Consider the following 21,175-nt stretch of genomic DNA (forward strand, 5'->3'; position numbering starts at 1 on the left):
TTTCAGGTTGAAAAGGGCTAGGAATGGATCAAAAGAATGGAGAGAAAAGCATGCAAAGTGGAGAAATCATGGAAAAACAAGGATTTGGGATAAGCTCAACGACGCGCACGCGCAGCAGACGCGCACGCGTGAAATGATGAGGTCGCATGGCGACGCGTACGCGCACGTGACGCGTACGCATGGACGGAAATTTGCCAATCGACGTGCACGCGCACTGTACGCGTACGCGCCGATGTCCGCACGTGACCCACTTAAAGTGAATCCGCTGAGGGCAAATTCTGGACTTCCCAGGCCCAAATCCAACTCACTTCTGATGCTATTTAACCTAAGGAATGAAGAGGAATCAATATACTTTTTCACATTAGTTTAGTTTAGTTTAATTTTTGGAGGAAAAGTTAGTTTTAGAGAGAGAAGCTCTCAGTTCTCTCTAGGATTAGGATTAGGTTAGATCTAGATTAGGAACTCTTAGATCTAGTTTAATTTCATGCTTTGATTTACTTTTCCTTGTGTAATTCTTCTTCTTCTACCTTTCCTCTTTTTATTTTTGCATTTAATTCTTGTAATTCTCTACTTTTATATGGATGGACTTTTGTTCTTCTATTTTCATTTCAATGCAATTTATGATTCATGTTCTTTTATTGATTGAATTGCTTAGTTCATTTTACTTTCCTTTTATGCCTTCTAGGTGTTTGATGAAATGCTTAGTTGGATTTTAGAGTAGAATTTTATGCTCTTGGCTTGGGAAGGTAACTTAGGAACTCTTGAGTTACTAATGTCCAAGTGATTGACGATTGGGAGCCATTAATGCTAGATCTCACTAATAGATTTGGTGGGGAACTAGGACTTATGGACTTGGATTGATGTAGCTCACTTGACTTTCCTCTACTATTAGTTAGGGAATGACTTAGTGGGATTGATCCTTGCCAATTCTCATGTTGTGGTTAGTGATAGGGATAGAGATCCTTGACCACCAACCTTTGCCAAGACCTTTTTAGTTGTTAGTTTATTTTCATTGCCATTTACATTTCATGTCTAATATCTCAAAAACCCCAAAACATACCTCATAACCAATAACAAGACACTTTGTTGCAATTCCTAGGGAGAACGACCCGAGGTTTAAATACTTCGGTTTATAGATTTTAGGGGTTTGTACTTGTGACAAACAAATTTTTGTATGAAAGGATTAATGTTGGTTTAGAAACTATTTTGCAACGAGAATTTATTGTGAATTCTAAACCACACAAAAGTCCTCTCATCAAAATGGCGCCGTTGCCGGGGAATTGCAATGGTGTTATGTTATTAGTTATTGTATATATGTGAATATTGTGAATAGTTTGCTTGTTTGATTTAGTAGCTAGTCCTTGTTTTTGGTGCTTTTCGTTTTTGTCTTTGCTATCATGAATTCTCACTTTGGCTATGAGTTTGGTCCTAACTATGTTGTAGGAAATGGGAGCTACAATGAGGATGTGTATCAAGGATGGGATAATCAAAGGTGGGAGGAGCCATATGCATATGATCAATCCTCATGGCAACAACCTCCACCAATGCACTATGAAGAAGAGTCATTCTATGATGCACATCAATCCAATGGCTATGGTGAATATCCTTGTGACTTTCAAGAACCACCACCATATGCCTATGAGCCATACCCTCAACATAACCCTCAACCATACTCACAAGTCCCTTCTTACTAACCACCCTCATATGACCCTAATTCATATCCACCCTACCAACAACCATATGAGCCATATGAACCACACATAGAGCCACCCCCTCCATACTACTACCAAGATGAACCACCTCTAATGTATGCAAATTTTCAACCACAAGATGAATACTACTTTCCACCACAACCTCCTATGGACGAATACTCATGTCCTTCAATCCAAGAGCCATATGACCCTACTCATGATATCCAAGAGGAACAAGAGTCAAGGAATCTTCTCAAGGAAGCATTGGATCAATTTCAAGCAACCATGGAGTGTGTTGTGCAACAAGTGGAAAGAATGGAAAATATTGAACCACCACAACTCTACCAAGAAGAACCACCTTCCTACTATAAATACTTCTCCCAAGATCATGAACCCTTTCATCCACCCCAACCTCCAATAGATGAAATACTTGATGTTCTTGTTCAAGGACAAGAGGAAATGAAAAAGGATGTGTAACAATTCACGGCCGCCTTGGACGAGGTGGTAAACCGGTTAGCATCCCAATACTTGAACACTCAAGGAACTCCCATGGCTACATGTGGAGAATCAAATGAAGAGCACAACATGAAGGAGATATTGGTGGAGAATGAGGGAAGTTGCTTTGTATTAGAACAACTGGAGGAAGCTACAATTGTTGAAGACAAGGAAGAAGTGGTTGAAGACTTAGGAGATGCGGAGCCTCCATGGGAACATAGAGTTGAAGAGAACCCCTCCAAGAAGATTGAATTTGATGCTAAGGAGGAAAGTGCACACCTTCCGAAGCATATTCCATATGAAGAATAGGATGGGATAGAGCAAGAATTGAGTTCCCTTGGCGATAAAGATCAAGCATCAAGTCTTAGTGGTGAAGAATCCTTTGAGCATGAAGAACCCTCTCCCGTTGGATTTGAAAGCATTGAGGAGGTAAATTTTTCTCACTCTCCCTATTATGATTTGAGTAAGAGAAAAGGTTTAGATAAAATTGTTGAACAAAGGATTACATTTGAGAAAACTTGTGAAGAGGTGGAAGTCCTTAGAAATAGAAGGATGGGAATGGAATACTGATAAACCACTATTTTATGGTTTATCTTGTGCTAATTTGAGTGGTTTTTATCAGCTTTTCACCCACTTATTCATATGATTTGCATGGTTTTACAATTCCTTCCTGGATTTATTCTATGATTGAAAACTTGCTTCCTAAAGCTTTAAATTGTGTATTTTAATTTTTTCTTTATTACCATTCGATGCCGTGATCTATGCGTTAAGTGTTTCAGGCTTTATAAGGCTGGAATGACTTAGAGAATGGAGAGGAAGCTTGCAAAAATGGAAAGAGCACAAGAAATAAAGGAGACAACCAACGAGAAGTGACGCGCACGCATGGCTCACGCGTGCGTGCAAAACGGAGAAAATCACAGCGACGCGTACGCATGCTTGACGTGTACGCGTGGAAGCAGATCAGCACAACGACGCGAGCGCGCGCCTGACGCGCACGCGTGGAAAGGGAATTCGGCCAGTGACGCGTACGCGTGACTTGCGCGATCTGTAGAAATTACAGAATACGCTGGGGGCGATTTCGGGCCACGTTTTAACCCAGTTTTCGGCCCAGAAACACAGATTAAAGTCAGGATACATGCAGAGACTCAACACGCTTTCAATTCACAATTTTAGGTTTTAAATGTAGTTTTTAGAGAGAGAGGTTCTCTCCTCTCTCTTAGGATTTAGGATTAGAATTTCTATTATGTTTAGGCTACTTCTCTTCATCACAGGTTCAATATTCCTTTAATTTATTTTCTACCTTTATTGATTCTATTACTTTAATTGTCATTTATCTTTTCAATTTGGCTTATGAACCATTCATGTTAGGATTTTCTTAATTAATATAAATTGAGGTATTTCATATTTGATTTTGCTTTAATTTATTTATGAATGCTTTTAATTTAATTTAAGATATTTTCTCCTTTTGGCTTTGGTTAAGTAATTAATAACACTTGAGTTATCAAACTCAGCTGTTGATTGAAATTGGAATTCTTTGCTGGTTAATTTATACTCCAATAACTCTAGTCTTTCCATAGGAGTTGACTAGGACTTGATGATCAAATTAATTAGTCCACTTGACTCTCCTTTGTTTAGCAAGGGTTAATTAAAGTGGGAGCAGAATCCAATTCTCATCACACCTGATAAGGATAACTAGGATAGGACTTCAATTTCTCATACCTTGCCAAGAGATTTTATTAATTATTAATTTATTTTTCTTGTTATTTAAATTACTTGTTCCCTATTTCAAAAACCCAAAAATATATCTTTTTACATAACCAATAATAAATCATACCTCCTTGCAATTCCTTGAGAAGACGACCCGAGGTTTCAATACTTCGGTTATCAATTTTATTGGGTTTTGTTACTTGTGACAACCAAACTTTTGTACGAAAGGATTCTCTGTTGGTTTAGAAACTATACTTACAATGCGATAACATTTTTTTATATAATTCTATACTAGCAAGAACCAAGATCATCAAAATGGTGCCGTTGCCGGGGAATTGCAAACGTGTGCCTTATTATTGGTTACTGTAAATATTTTATTTTGCTTGTTTTTATTTTCGTTTTTAATTTAGCTATTATGAGTTCTCACCCCCATCGCTTTGAGTTTGGTTCCAATGCTGTTGCAAGAAATGGAAATTATAACAGGAACATGCATCAAGGTCAAAACAATCAGAGATGGAAGGAGCCACGAGGATCTGATCAACCCTTTAGGCAACAACACCCTCCAAGATACCATGGACCACGACCATTCCACAATGCATGCCAAGACAATAGTTATGGTGGACCTCTTCGTGACAACCAACCTCCACCAAATTACTATAGTCAAGAGCCATTCCAGGGAGCGTACCAAGATGATGAATATGGTGGACCCCCTTACCAACAAATCCCACCATATGCTTATGAACCACCTCCTCAACACAACTCTGGACCACCACTCACAAGCCCCCTACTACCAAACACCATCACATGATTCTAACCCATATCCACCATATCAACCACCCTATGAGTCATATGAGCCATACATAGATCCACCCTAATTCCAACCCAGTTACTCCCAAGGACCACCACCTCCATATACACCACATCCATATCCATCAATCCAAGAGCCTTATGATCCTACTTATGATATCTAAGCAGAACAAGAGTCAAGAGATCGTCTCAAGAAAACAATGGATCAATTTCAAGCAACCCTGCGTCAGTTGGACTGAGCAGTAAACCGAATGGCACCCGAAGCTTTCATGGCTAAAGAATCTCAAATTGAGAACAAAAAATTGAAGTGTGCTGTGCAACAAGTGGAAAAGATGGAGAGTGATGAATCACCCTCTTATCATGAACCTTTCCTCCCAAGTTATGAGACCTCATATCCACTCAACCTTTAACGCATGACACTCTTGGTGTTCTTCTTCAAGGGCAAAGAGAGATGAAACGGGGAGTACTAGAATTCGCGACTGCCTTTACCGAGGTAGTAAATCGATTAGCTTTCTAACATCTGATCACTCAAAATACTCCCATGGATACATGTGGAGAATCAAAAGAAGAGCGTAGCATGAAAGAGACGCTAGAAACTCCGGTGGACAATGAGAAACATGGCTTTGTATTGGAACAAGTGGAGGAAGCCATAACAATTGCAGAGGAAGAAGTGGTTGAAGATTTAGGAGATGCTGAACCTCCATGGTAATCTAGAATTGTAGAGTAACCCTCCAATAGGATTGAAATTGATGTCAAGAAGGCCAGTGCACAACCTCCATGGCATATTCCTTATGAAGACTTGGATGGGAAAGATCAAGAAGTAAGTTCCCTTGGTGATGAGAATCATGCATCAAGTCCTCCCAGTGATAAATCTACATCCGCAAACGAACTCCTTGAGTATGAAGACTCTTCTCTAATTGAGTCTGCAAATGATGTGGAAGTCGAAGCCCTTCAAAAAGGATGGACGGGAGTTGAGTACGCTTTGTCAAGAATGTTGGAGACTTCTCCACCTAGGTTGTCGTCTACTCCTTCACTTGAGTGGGTAAAACTTATCTCTATTCATCTTCCTATCCCACTTGAGTACGGTATTCTTAAAACAGACAGCCAACTCAGGAAGCTTTGTGGCATAAAGCGTAAGAGGAGACTTAATGAGCGGATATTTTATACGCTTTTTGGGGTTAATTTCATGTAGTTTTTAGTATATTTTAGTTAGTTTTTAGTATACTTTCATTAGTTTCTAGGCAAAATTCATATTTCTGGACTTTACTATGAGTTTGTGTATTTTTCTGTAATTTCAGGTATTTTCTGGCTGAAATTGAGGGAGCTGAGCAAAAATCTGATTCAGGCTGAAAAATGACTAATGATGCTGTTGGATTCTGACCTCCCTGCACTCGGAATGGATTTTTTGGGGCTACAAGAGTCCAATTGGTGCGCTCTCAATTGCGTTGGAAAGTAGACATCCAGTGCTTTCCAGAAATATATAATAGTCTATACTTTACTCAAGGATAGATGACATAAACTGGCGTTCAACGCCAGTTCCATGTTACATTCTGGCGTTAAACGCCAGAAACAAGTTACAAGTTGGAGTTGAACGCCAGAAACAGGTTACAACCTGGCGTTCAACTCTGGAAACAGCCTAGGCACGTGTGAAGCTTAAGTCTCAGCCCCAGCACACACCAAGTGGGCCCCATAAGTGGATTTCTGCACCATCTATCTTAGTTTATTCGTTTTCTGTAAACCTAGGTTACTAGTTGAGTATTTAAACAACTTTTAGAGATTTATTCTGTACCTCATGACAATTTAGATCTGAACTTTGTACTCTTTGACGGCATGAGTCTCTAAACTCCATTGTTGGGGGTGAGGAGCTCTGCTGTGTCCTGATTAATTAATGCAATTATTTCTGTTTTCTATTCAAACACGCTTGTTTCTATCTAAGATGTTCATTCGCACTTCAATATGATGGATGTGATGATCCGTGACACTCATCACCATTCTCAACCTATGAACGCGTGCCTGACAACCACTTCTGTTCTACCTTCGATTGAATGAGTATCTCTTGGATTCCTTAATCAGAATCTTCGTGGTATAAGCTAGAATCCATTGGCAGCATTCTTAAGAATCCGGAAAGTCTAAACCTTGTCTGTGGTATTCCGAGTAGGATTCAGGGATTGAATGACTATGACAAGCTTTAAACTCACAAGGGTTGGGCGTAGTGACAGACGCAAAAGGATCAATGGATCCTATTCCAGCATGAGTGAGAACCGACAGATGATTAGCCGTGCGGTCACAGCGCACCTGGACCATTTTCACTGAGAGGATGGATGGTAACCATTGACAACGGTGATCCACTAACACACAACTTGCCATAGGAGAAATGGTGCATGAAATTGTGATCTCCATGTTCTTTGTACTTGTGTGAGATTAACAATATATAATTGTATTGAATCCTCATTGTGGCTCTATGTGTGGACACAACTCCGTACAACTAACCAGCAAGTGCACTGGGTCGTCCAAGTAATACCTTACGTGAGTAAGGGTCGAATCCCACGGAGATTGTTGGTATGAAGCAAGCTATGGTCACCTTGTAAATCTCAGTCAGGCGGATTTAAACATGATATTTTATTAGATTAAAATAAACAATAAAAGGGATAGAGATACTTATGTAGATTCATTGGTAGGAATTTCAGATAAGCGAATGGAGATGCTTTTCGTTACTCTGAACCTCTGCTTTCCTGCTATCTTCATCCAACCAGTCTTACTCCTTTCCATGGCTGGCTTTATGTGATACATCACCACTGTCAATGGCTACTTTCGGTCATCTCACGGGAAAATGATCCAATGCCCTGTCACGGCACGGCTAATCGTCTGGAGGCATCACCTTTGTCAATGGCTTCATCTTATCCTCTCAGTGAATAATCTGCTCACGCACCCTGTCACGGCACGGCTATTCATCTGTCGGTTCTCGATCATGCTGGAATAGGATTTACTATCCTTTTGCGTCTGTCACTAACGCCCTGCAATCGCGAGTTAGGAGCTCGTCACAGTCATTCAATCATTGAATCCTACTCGGAATACCACAGACAAGGTTTAGACTTTCCGGATTCTCTTGAATGCCGCCATCATTCTAGCTTACGCCACGAAGATTCTGGTTAGGAGATCTAAGAGATACTCATTCTAGCTTAATTCATGTAGAACAGAAGTGTTCGTCAGGCACGCGTTCATGGTTTGAGAAGGATGATGAGCGTCACACATAATCATCACCTTCATCACGTTCTTGGGTGCGAATGGATATCTTAGAAGAGAAATAAGAAGGATTGAATAGAAAATAGTAGTACTTTGCATTAATCTTTGAGGAACAGCAGAGCTCCACACCTTAATCTATGGAGTGTAGAAACTCTACCGTTGAAAATACATAAGTGAAAGGTCCAGGCATGGCCGAGATGGCCAGCCCCTTTTATCTAAGAACCAGGCGTCCAAAGATGTCAAATACAATAGTAAGAGGTCCTATTTATAATAAACTAGCTACTAGGGTTTACATGAGTAAGTATTTGATGTATAAATCCACTTCCAGGGCCCACTTGGTGTGTGTTTGGGCTGAGCTTAAGTGTTGCACGTGCAGAGGCCATTTGTGGAGTTGAACGCCAGTTTTTGTGCCAGTTTGGGCGTTCAACTCTGGTTTTGGATCCTTTTCTGGCGCTGGACGCTAGATTTGGGTAGAAAGCTGGCGTTGAACGCCAGTTTACGTCGTCAATTCTTGGCCAAAGTATGGACTATTATATATTTCTGGAAAGCCCTGGATGTCTACTTTCCAACGCAATTGGAACCGCTCCATTTCGAGTTCTGTAGCTCCAGAAAATCCACTTTGAGTGCAGGGAGGTCAGAATCCAACAGCATCAGCAGTCCTTTTTCAACCTCTGAATCTGATTTTTGCTCAAGTCCCTCAATTTCAGCCAGAAAATACCTGAAATCACAGAAAAACACACAAACTCATAGTAAAGTCCAGAAATGTGAATTTAACATAAAAACTAATGAAAACATCCCTAAAAGTAACTAGATCCTACTAAAAACATACTAAAAACAATGTCAAAAAGCGTATAAATTATCCGCTCATCACAACACCAAACTTAAATTGTTGCTTGTCCCCAAGCAACTGAAAATCAAATAGGATAAAAAGAATAGAATATACTATAAATTCCAAACTATCAATGAAACAGAGCTTCAATCATATGAGCGGGACTTATAGCTTTTTGCCTCTTGAATAGTTTTGGCATCTCACTTTATCCATTGAGGTTCAGAATGATTGGCATCTATAGGAACTCAGAGTTCAGATAGTGTTATTGATTCTCCTAGTTCAGTATGATGATTCTTGAACACAGCTATTTTATGAGTCTTGGCCGTGGCCCTAAGCACTTTGTTTTCCAGTATTACCACCGGATACATAAATGCCACAGACACATAATTGGGTGAACCTTTTCAGATTGTGACTCAGCTTTGCTAAAGTCCCCAAGTAGAGGTGTCCAGGGTTCTTAAGCACACTCTTTTTTTGCTTTGGACCTTGACTTTAACCGCTCAGTCTCAAGTTTTCACTTGACACCTACACGCCACAAGCACATGGTTAGGGACAGCTTGGTTTAGCCGCTTAGACCAGGATTTTATTCCTTTAGGCCCTCCTATCCACTGATGCTCAAAGCCTTGGGATCCTTTTTATTTGCCCTTGCCTTTTGGTTTTAAGGGTTATTGGCTTTTTCTGCTTGCTTTTTCTTTTTCTTTCTAATTTTTTTTTTCGCCTATTTTTTTCTTCTTTTTTTTTTCTGCAAGCTTTGTTCTTTGCTGCTTTTTCTTGCTTCAAGAATCATTTTTATGATTTTTCAGATTATCAAATAACATGTCTCCTAGTCATCATTCTTTCAAGAGTCAACATATTTAACATTCTTAAACAACAACTTCAAAAGACATATGCACTGTTCAAGCATACATTCAGAAAACAAGAAGCATTGTCACCACATCAATATAATTAGGCTAAGTTCAAGGATAAATTCGAAACTCATGTACTTCTTGTTCTTTTGAATTAAAACATTTTTCATTTAAGAGAGGTGATGGATTCATAGGACATTTATAACTTTAAGACATAGTTACTACTACTAATGATCATGTAATGAAGACACAAACACAAATAAGCACATAACATAGAAAACGAAAAGCAGAGAAAGTAAGAACAAGGAATGAGTCCACCTTAGTGATGTCCTTGAGCTCTTCTATGTCTCTTCCTTGTCTTTGCTGCTCCTCCTTCATTGCTTTTAGATCTTCTCTGATTTTATGAAGGATGATGGAGTGCTCTTGATGTTCCACCCTTAGTTGCTTCCAATAATTGTGTGGAAGAAAATGTATCCCCTGAGGTATCTCAGGGATCTCTTGATTTGCAGTCAAATGTTCTACCACTGAGCTATAGACCCTTGATGGAAGCTTTTGTCTTCCCTTTCCTCTTTCTAGAGGTTTCTCTGGCCTTAGGTGCCATCAATGGTTATGGAAAAAAAATAAAAAAAGCTATGCTTTTACCACACCAAACTTAGAATGTTGCTCGCCCTCGAGCAAAAGAAGAAAGAATAGAAGAATAAGAAGAAGATATAGAGGAGATGGATGAGAGTGTGTATTCGGCCATATGGATGGGATTGGGTGGTGGAGAGATGTTGAATTTTGAAGGTAGTGGGTGTATGGATGTGAGTGATAAATGGAAAACAGAAGGGATGATCATGAATGGAAAGAGAGATGATGAGGTAGGTGGGGATCCTGTGGGGTCCACAGATCCTGAGGTGTCAAGGCATTTACATCCCTGCACCAATTTAGGCATGCAAAATGCCCTTGCACACAACTCTGGGCGTTCAGCGCCAGGTTGGTGCCCATTTTGGGCGTTCAACACCCCTTTGCTGCCATTTCTGGCGTTGAACGCCAGAACCATGCTTGTTCTGGGCGTTCAGCGCCAGGATGCTCCCATTCTGGGCGTTCAGCGCCAGAACTATGCTCTGTTCTGGCGTTTGAACGCCAGACAGATGCTCCTCCAGGGTGTGATTTTTCTTCTGCTGTTTTTGATTCCGTTTTTGATTTTTTTGTTTATTTTGTGACTCCACATGATCATGAACCTAAGAGAACATGAAAAACAATAAAAATAAGAATTAGATAAACATTGGGTTGCCTCCCAACAAGCGCTTCTTTAATGTCAATAGCTTGACAGTGGGCTCTCATGGAGCCTCACAGATGTGCAGAGCTTTGTTGAGACTCTCCAACACCAAACTTAGAGTTTGGATATGGGAGTTCAACACCAAACTTAGAGTTTGGTTGTGGCCTCCCAACACCAACTTAGAGTTTGACTGTGGGGGCTCTGGTTGACTCTGCTTGGAGAGAAGCTTTTGCTGCTTTCTCTCCATGGTTGCAGAGGGAGATCCTTGAGTTTTGAATACAAGGGAGTTCTCATTCCAGTGAAGGAATATTTCACCTCTGTCAACATCAATCACAGCTCTTGCTGTGGCCAGGAAAGGTCTTCCTAGGATGATGGATTCATCCTCTTCCTTTCCAGTATCCAGGACTATGAAATCAGCAGGGATGTAAAGGCCTTCAACCTTTACTAATACGTCCTCTACTTGTCCATAAGCCTGTTTTCTAGAGCTGTCTGCCATCTCTAATGAGATTTTAGCAGCTTGCACCCCATAGATTCCCAGTTTCTCTATTACAGAGAGGGGCATGAGGTTTATCCCTGAACCAAGGTCACACAGAGCCTTAAAGATCATGGTGCCTATGGTACAAGGGATTATGAACTTTCCAGGATCCTGTCTCTTCTGAGGCAATGTCAGTTGATCCAGATCACTTAGTTCATTGATGAACAAGGGAGGTTCAACTTCCCAAGTATCAATGCCAAATAATTTGGCATTCAGCTTCATGATTGCACCAAGAAACTTGGCAGTTTGCTCTTCAGTAACATCCTCATTCTCTTCAGAAGAGGAATACTCATCAGAGCTCATGAAGGGCATAAGGAGGTTCAATGGGATCTCTATGGTCTCTAGATGAGCCTCAGAGTCCTTTGGTTCCTCAGAGGGAAGCTCCTTATTGATCACTGGACGTCCCAGGAGGTCTTCCTCCTTGGGATTCACGTCCTTTCCTCTCCTCACAGGTTCGGCCAGGGCACTTATGTCAATGGCCTTGCACTCTCCTTTTGGGTTCTCTTCTGTATTGCTTGGGAGAGTACTAGGAGGGATTTCAGTGATCCTTTTACTCAGCTGGCCCACTTGTGCTTCCAGATTTCTAATGGAAGACCTTGTTTCATTCATGAAACTTACAGTGGCCTTAGATAGATCAGAGACTAGATTTGCTAAATTAGAAGCATTTTGTTCAGAGTTCTCTGTCTGTTGCTGAGTGGATGATGGAGAAGGCTTGCTATTGCTCCTTGTTGAGGCTTTTGATCCTTCCATGAGAAATTTGGATGATTTCTCCATGTTGAGTTATAGGTGTTTCCATAAGGTTCACCTAAGTAATTTACCTTTGCTATTGCAGGGTTCTCAGGATCATAAGCTTCTTCTTTAGAAGATGCTTCTTGAGTACTGTTGGATGCAGCTTGCATTCCATTCAGACTCTGAGAAATCATATTGACTTGCTGAGTCAATATTTTATTCTGAGCCAATATGGCATTCAGAGTATCAACCTCAAGAACTCCCTTCTTCATAGGCGTCCCATTACTCACAGGATTCCTTTCAGAAGTGTACATGAACTGGTTATTAGCAACCATGTCAATGAGTTCTTGAGCTTCTGCAGGCGTTTTCTTTAGGTGAATGGATCCACCTGCAGAAGTATCTAATGACATCTTAGATAACTCAGACAGACCATCATAGAATATATCCAGGATGGTCCATTCTGAAAGCATGTCAGAAGGACACTTTTTGGTCAACTGTTTGTATCTTTCCCAAGCTTCATAGAGAAATTCACCTTCTTTCTGTCTGAAGGTTTGAACATCAGCTCTAAGCTTGCTCAGCTTTTGAGGAGGAAAGTACTTGGCTAAGAAAGCCGTGACCAGCTTATCCCAAGAGTTCAGGCTGTCTTTAGGTTGAGAATCCAACCATAATCTAGCTCTGTCTCTTACAGCAAAAGGGAAAAGCATGAGCCTGTAGACTTCAGGATCTATTCCATTAGTCTTAACAGTATCACATATCTGCAAGAATTCAGTTAAGAACTGAAAAGGATCTTCAGATGGAAGTCCATGAAACTTGCAGTTCTGCTGCATCAGAGAAACTAATTGAGGTTTCAGCTCAAAGTTGTTTGCTCCAATGGCAAGAATGGAGATGCTTCTTCCATGTAAATTGGAATTAGGTGCAGTAAAGTCACCAAGCATCTTCCTTACATTATTATTATTTTCGGCTGCCATCTCCTCTGCCTGTTCGAAAATTTCTGAAAGGTTATCTCTGGATTGTTGTATTTTAGCTTCTCTTAATTTTCTCTTCAGAGTCCTTTCAGGTTCTGGATCTGCTTCCACAAGAATGTTCTTATCCTTGCTCCTGCTCATATGACAAGGAAGAATGGACAGAAAAATGATAATAATAATAGAGATCCTTTATACCACAGTATAGGGATCCCTTTGTAAGTAGAAGAAGAGGGGGAGATAAAGGATGTGATGTAAAGGAAGAAACACAACTGTGAGGATTGGAATGTGAGATGAGATGTTAGGATATGAATGAATGAATAGAATGAGATGGGGGAGGAATAATTTTCGAAAATTATTTTGAAAAAGAGTTAGTGATTTTTGAAAATTGGTTTTTGAAAATTAGTTAGTATTTTTCGAAAATTTTTGAATTCAAAAAAAAATAAAAATAATTAGTTAATTAAAAAGAAATTTTTGAAAAAGAGGGAAGATATTTTCGAAAATTGAGAGAGAGAGAGTTAGTTAGGTGGTTTTGAAAAAGTTAAGAAACAAACAAAAAGTTAGTTAGTTAGTTGAAACAAATTTTGAAAAGATAGGAAGTTAGGAAGTTAGAAAAGATATTTTGAAAAGATATTTTTTTTTGAAAAAGAAGGAAGATAATTTCGAAAATGAGAGAGAGAGAGAGTTAGTTAGGAGGTTTTGAAAAAAGTTAAGAAACAAACAAAAAGTTAGTTAGTTAGTTGAAACAAATTTTGAAAAGATAAGAAGTTAGGAAGTTTAGAAAAGATATTTTGAAAAGATATTTTTGAAAAAGATAAGATAAGAAGATATTTTGAAAAGATATGATAGGAATTAGTTTTGAAAAAGATTTGATTTTTAAAATCACAATTAATGACTTGATTCACAAGAAATCACAAGATATGGTTCTAGAACTTAAAGTTTGAATCTTTCTTAACAAGCAAGTAACAAACTTCAAATTTTTGAATCAAAACATTAATTGTTTATATTATTTTCGAAAATTTGGTATAAAAATAAGAAAAATATTTTTAAAAAATATTTTTTTTTTGAAATTTTCGAAAATAACTAATAATTTTGAAAAATATTTGATTTTTGAAAAAGATTTTGAAAAAGATAAGATTTTCAAATTGAAAATTTGATTTGACTCATGAGAAACAACTTGATTTTAAAATTTTTGAAAAAGTCAATCCAAATTTTCGAATTTGATGAGAGAAAAGAGGAAAGATATTTTTTTGATTTTTTGAAATTTTTATGAAAAACATGAAAAATATGCAATGCATGGAATTTTTAGATCAAAACAATGAATGCATGCATGAACGCTATGAATGTCAAGATGAACACCAAGAACATTATGAAGAACATGATGAACATCAAGAACATAATTTTGAAAAATCTTTAATGCAAAGAAAACATGCAAGACACCAAACTTAGAATTCTCTAATGCTTACGCACTAAGAATTCAAGAATGCATATGATAAACATGAAAAGACACAAAACAAAAAATCATCAAGATCAAACAAGAAGACTTACCAAGAACAACTTGAAGATCATGAAGAACACTATGAATGCATGATATTTTCGAAAAAAATGCAAGATGCATATGCAAGTGACACCAAACTCATGATATGACTCAAGACTCAAACAAGAGACACAAAATATTTTTTATTTTTATGATTTTATGATTTTTTTGGATTTTTAACTTATATTTTTCGAAAATTTATTTAGAAAAAGGAAAAATAAGGATTCCCAAAATTTTTAATATGAATTCCAGGAATCTTGCCATGTTAGTCTTAAAGCTCCAATCAAAGGGTCTGGCATGGCTTAACAGCCAGCCAAGCTTTAACATATAATTACATGGGCTGGAGTGATTAGTTGAATACCAATCCCAAAGTAGTTTGGGTATGGCTTTACAGCCAGATATGATTCAACATATTTCATGAAACACTAGAATTCATTCTTAAAAATTCTGAAAGGAAAATATATTTTTGAAAACATTTTTATTTTAAATTTTTCGAAAATTTATTTGAAGAAAAACGAAAACAAAGAAAAATTTTTTGAAAAAGTTTTTGAAAGATTTTTGAAAATAAAATAAAGAGAAAATTACCTAATCTGAGCAACAAGATGAACCGTCAGTTGTCCAAACTCAAACAATCCCCGGCAACGGCGCCAAAAACTTGGTGCACGAAATTGTGATCTCCATGTTCTTTGTACTTGTGTGAGATTAACAATATATAATTGTATTGAATCCTCATTGTGGCTCTATGTGTGGACACAACTCCGTACAACTAACCAGCAAGTGCACTGGGTCGTCCAAGTAATACCTTACGTGAGTAAGGGTCGAATCCCACGGAGATTGTTGGTATGAAGCAAGCTATGGTCACCTTGTAAATCTCAGTCAGGCGGATTTAAACATGATATTTTATTAGATTAAAATAAACAATAAAAGGGATAGAGATACTTATGTAGATTCATTGGTAGGAATTTCAGATAAGCGAATAGAGATGCTTTTCGTTCCTCTGAACCTCTGCTTTCCTGCTATCTTCTTCCAACCAGTCTTACTCCTTTCCATGGCTGGCTTTATGTGATACATCACCACTGTCAATGGCTACTTTCGGTCATCTCACGGGAAAATGATCCAATGCCCTGTCACGGCACGGCTAATCGTCTGGAGGCATCACCCTTGTCAATGGCTTCATCTTATCCTCTCAGTGAATAATCTGCTCACGCACCCTGTCACGGCACGGCTATTCATCTGTCGGTTCTCGATCATGCTGGAATAGGATTTACTATCCTTTTGCGTCTGTCACTAACGCCCTGCAATCGCGAGTTAGGAGCTCGTCACAGTCATTCAATCATTGAATCCTACTCGGAATACCACAGACAAGGTTTAGACTTTCCGGATTCTCTTGAATGCCGCCATCATTCTAGCTTACGCCACGAAGATTCTGGTTAGGAGATCTAAGAGATACTCATTCTAGCTTAATTCATGTAGAACAGAAGTGTTCGTCAGGCACGCGTTCATGGTTTGAGAAGGATGATGAGCGTCACACATAATCATCACCTTCATCACGTTCTTGGGTGCGAATGGATATCTTAGAAGAGAAATAAGAAGGATTGAATAGAAAATAGTAGTACTTTGCATTAATCTTTGAGGAACAGCAGAGCTCCACACCTTAATCTATGGAGTGTAGAAACTCTACCGTTGAAAATACATAAGTGAAAGGTCCAGGCATGGCCGAGATGGCCAGCCCCTCTTATCTAAGAACCAGGCGTCCAAAGATGTCAAATACAATAGTAAGAGGTCCTATTTATAATAAACTAGCTACTAGGGTTTACATGAGTAAGTATTTGATGTATAAATCCACTTCCGGGGCCCACTTGGTGTGTGTTTGGGCTGAGCTTAAGTGTTGCACGTGCAGAGGCCATTTGTGGAGTTGAACGCCAGTTTTTGTGCCAGTTTGGGCGTTCAACTCTGGTTTTGGATCCTTTTCTGGCGCTGGACGCTAGATTTGGGTAGAAAGCTGGCGTTGAACGCCAGTTTACATCGTCAATTCTTGGCCAAAGTATGGACTATTATATATTTCTGGAAAGCCCTGGATGTCTACTTTCCAACGCAATTGGAACCGCTCCATTTCGAGTTCTGTAGCTCCAGAAAATCCACTTTGAGTGCAGGGAGGTCAGAATCCAACAGCATCAGCAGTCCTTTTTCAACCTCTGAATCTGATTTTTGCTCAAGTCCCTCAATTTCAGCCAGAAAATACCTGAAATCACAGAAAAACACACAAACTCATAGTAAAGTCTAGAAATGTGAATTTAACATAAAAACTAATGAAAACATCCCTAAAAGTAACTAGATCCTACTAAAAACATACTAAAAACAATGTCAAAAAGCGTATAAATTATCCGCTCATCACAACACCAAACTTAAATTGTTGCTTGTCCCCAAGCAACTGAAAATCAAATAGGATAAAAAGAATAGAATATACTATAAATTCCAAACTATCAATGAAACAGAGCTTCAATCATATGAGCGGGACTTATAGCTTTTTGCCTCTTGAATAGTTTTGGCATCTCACTTTATCCATTGAGGTTCAGAATGATTGGCATCTATAGGAACTCAGAGTTCAGATAGTGTTATTGATTCTCCTAGTTCAGTATGATGATTCTTGAACACAGCTATTTTATGAGTCTTGGCCGTGGCCCTAAGCACTTTGTTTTCCAGTATTACCACCGGATACATAAATGCCACAGACACATAATTGGGTGAACCTTTTCAGATTGTGACTCAGCTTTGCTAAAGTCCCCAAGTAGAGGTGTCCAGGGTTCTTAAGCACACTCTTTTTTTGCTTTGGACCTTGACTTTAACCGCTCAGTCTCAAGTTTTCACTTGACACCTACACGCCACAAGCACATGGTTAGGGACAGCTTGGTTTAGCCGCTTAGACCAGGATTTTATTCCTTTAGGCCCTCCTATCCACTGATGCTCAAAGCCTTGGGATCCTTTTTATTTGCCCTTGCCTTTTGGTTTTAAGGGTTATTGGCTTTTTCTGCTTGCTTTTTCTTTTTCTTTCTAATTTTTTTTTTTCGCCTATTTTTTTCTTCTTTTTTTTTTCTGCAAGCTTTGTTCTTTGCTGCTTTTTCTTGCTTCAAGAATCATTTTTATGATTTTTCAGATTATCAAATAACATGTCTCCTAGTCATCATTCTTTCAAGAGTCAACATATTTAACATTCTTAAACAACAACTTCAAAAGACATATGCACTGTTCAAGCATACATTCAGAAAACAAGAAGCATTGTCACCACATCAATATAATTAGGCTAAGTTCAAGGATAAATTCGAAACTCATGTACTTCTTGTTCTTTTGAATTAAAATATTTTTCATTTAAGAGAGGTGATGGATTCATAGGACATTTATAACTTTAAGACATAGTTACTACTACTAATGATCATGTAATGAAGACACAAACACAAATAAGCACATAACATAGAAAACGAAAAGCAGAGAAAGTAAGAACAAGGAATGAGTCCACCTTAGTGATGTCCTTGAGCTCTTCTATGTCTCTTCCTTGTCTTTGCTGCTCCTCCTTCATTGCTTTTAGATCTTCTCTGATTTTATGAAGGATGATGGAGTGCTCTTGATGTTCCACCCTTAGTTGCTTCCAATAATTGTGTGGAAGAAAATGTATCCCCTGAGGTATCTCAGGGATCTCTTGATTTGCAGTCAAATGTTCTACCACTGAGCTATAGACCCTTGATGGAAGCTTTTGTCTTCCCTTTCCTCTTTCTAGAGGTTTCTCTGGCCTTAGGTGCCATCAATGGTTATGGAAAAAAAATAAAAAAAGCTATGCTTTTACCACACCAAACTTAGAATGTTGCTCGCCCTCGAGCAAAAGAAGAAAGAATAGAAGAATAAGAAGAAGATATAGAGGAGATGGATGAGAGTGTGTATTCGGCCATATGGATGGATTGGGTGGTGGAGAGATGTTGAATTTTGAAGGTAGTGGGTGTATGGATGTGAGTGGTAAATGGAAAACAGAAGGGATGATCATGAATGGAAAGAGAGATGATGAGGTAGGTGGGGATCCTGTGGGGTCCACAGATCCTGAGGTGTCAAGGCATTTACATCCCTGCACCAATTTAGGCATGCAAAATGCCCTTGCACACAACTCTGGGCGTTCAGCGCCAGGTTGGTACCCATTTTGGGCGTTCAACACCCCTTTGCTGCCATTTCTGGCGTTGAACGCCAGAACCATGCTTGTTCTGGGCGTTCAGCGCCAGGATGCTCCCATTCTGGGCGTTCAGCGCCAGAACTATGCTCTGTTCTGGCGTTTGAACGCCAGACAGATGCTCCTCCAGGGTGTGATTTTTCTTCTGCTGTTTTTGATTCCGTTTTTGATTTTTTTGTTTATTTTGTGACTCCACATGATCATGAACCTAAGAGAACATGAAAAACAATAAAAATAAGAATTAGATAAACATTGGGTTGCCTCCCAACAAGCGCTTCTTTAATGTCAATAGCTTGACAGTGGGCTCTCATGGAGCCTCACAGATGTGCAGAGCTTTGTTGAGACTCTCCAACACCAAACTTAGAGTTTGGATATGGGAGTTCAACACCAAACTTAGAGTTTGGTTGTGGCCTCCCAACACCAACTTAGAGTTTGACTGTGGGGGCTCTGGTTGACTCTGCTTGGAGAGAAGCTTTTGCTGCTTTCTCTCCATGGTTGCAGAGGGAGATCCTTGAGTTTTGAATACAAGGGAGTTCTCATTCCAGTGAAGGAATATTTCACCTCTGTCAACATCAATCACAGCTCTTGCTGTGGCCAGGAAAGGTCTTCCTAGGATGATGGATTCATCCTCTTCCTTTCCAGTATCCAGGACTATGAAATCAGCAGGGATGTAAAGGCCTTCAACCTTTACTAATACGTCCTCTACTTGTCCATAAGCCTGTTTTCTAGAGCTGTCTGCCATCTCTAATGAGATTTTAGCAGCTTGCACCCCATAGATTCCCAGTTTCTCTATTACAGAGAGGGGCATGAGGTTTATCCCTGAACCAAGGTCACACAGAGCCTTAAAGATCATGGTGCCTATGGTACAAGGGATTATGAACTTTCCAGGATCCTGTCTCTTCTGAGGCAATGTCAGTTGATCCAGATCACTTAGTTCATTGATGAACAAGGGAGGTTCAACTTCCCAAGTATCAATGCCAAATAATTTGGCATTCAGCTTCATGATTGCACCAAGAAACTTGGCAGTTTGCTCTTCAGTAACATCCTCATTCTCTTCAGAAGAGGAATACTCATCAGAGCTCATGAAGGGCATAAGGAGGTTCAATGGGATCTCTATGGTCTCTAGATGAGCCTCAGAGTCCTTTGGTTCCTCAGAGGGAAGCTCCTTATTGATCACTGGACATCCCAGGAGGTCTTTCTCCTTGGGATTCACGTCCTTTCCTCTCCTCACAGGTTCGGCCAGGGCACTTATGTCAATGGCCTTGCACTCTCCTTTTGGGTTCTCTTCTGTATTGCTTGGGAGAGTACTAGGAGGGATTTCAGTGATCCTTTTACTCAGCTGGCCCACTTGTGCTTCCAGATTTCTAATGGAAGACCTTGTTTCATTCATGAAACTTACAGTGGCCTTAGATAGATCAGAGACTAGATTTGCTAAATTAGAAGCATTTTGTTCAGAGTTCTCTGTCTGTTGCTGAGTGGATGATGGAGAAGGCTTGCTATTGCTAAACCTGTTTCTTCCACCATTATTAAAGCCTTGTTGAGGCTTTTGATCCTTCCATGAGAAATTTGGATGATTTCTCCATGTTGAGTTATAGGTGTTTCCATAAGGTTCACCTAAGTAATTTACCTCTGCTATTGCAGGGTTCTCAGGATCATAAGCTTCTTCTTTAGAAGATGCTTCTTGAGTACTGTTGGATGCAGCTTGCATTCCATTCAGACTCTGAGAAATCATATTGACTTGCTGAGTCAATATTTTATTCTAAGCCAATATGGCATTCAGAGTATCAACCTCAAGAACTCCCTTCTTCATAGGCGTCCCATTACTCACAGGATTCCTTTCAGAAGTGTACATGAACTGGTTATTAGCAACCATGTCAATGAGTTCTTGAGCTTCTGCAGGCGTTTTCTTTAGGTGAATGGATCCACCTGCAGAAGTATCCAATGACATCTTAGATAACTCAGACAGACCATCATAGAATATATCCAGGATGGTCCATTCTGAAAGCATGTCAGAAGGACACTTTTTGGTCAACTGTTTGTATCTTTCCCAAGCTTCATAGAGAGATTCACCTTCTTTCTGTCTGAAGGTTTGAACATCAGCTCTAAGCTTGCTCAGCTTTTGAGGAGGAAAGTACTTGGCTAAGAAAGCCGTGACCAGCTTATCCCAAGAGTTCAGGCTGTCTTTAGGTTGAGAATCCAACCATAATCTAGCTCTGTCTCTTACAGCAAAAGGGAAAAGCATGAGCCTGTAGACTTCAGGATCTATTCCATTAGTCTTAACAGTATCACATATCTGCAAGAATTCAGTTAAGAACTGAAAAGGATCT

At 39.4% G+C, this 21,175-nt stretch overlaps 2 non-coding genes across 2 annotated transcripts; both read left to right on the forward strand.

Moving 5' to 3' along the window:
* Positions 1–12,603: 12,603 nt before the first annotated feature.
* Positions 12,604–12,711, forward strand: LOC112731703 (small nucleolar RNA R71). Its single transcript, XR_003167469.1, has one exon. It is a non-coding gene; the product is annotated as a small nucleolar RNA R71 (small nucleolar RNA).
* An 8,139-nt stretch (positions 12,712–20,850) lies between these two features.
* LOC112731647 (small nucleolar RNA R71) lies at positions 20,851–20,958 on the forward strand. Its single transcript, XR_003167417.1, has one exon. It is a non-coding gene; the product is annotated as a small nucleolar RNA R71 (small nucleolar RNA).
* The last annotated feature ends 217 nt before the right edge of the window (positions 20,959–21,175 follow it).

Source organism: Arachis hypogaea, chromosome 12 (assembly GCF_003086295.3).
Source record: "Arachis hypogaea cultivar Tifrunner chromosome 12, arahy.Tifrunner.gnm2.J5K5, whole genome shotgun sequence".
NCBI lineage: Eukaryota > Viridiplantae > Streptophyta > Magnoliopsida > Fabales > Fabaceae > Arachis > Arachis hypogaea.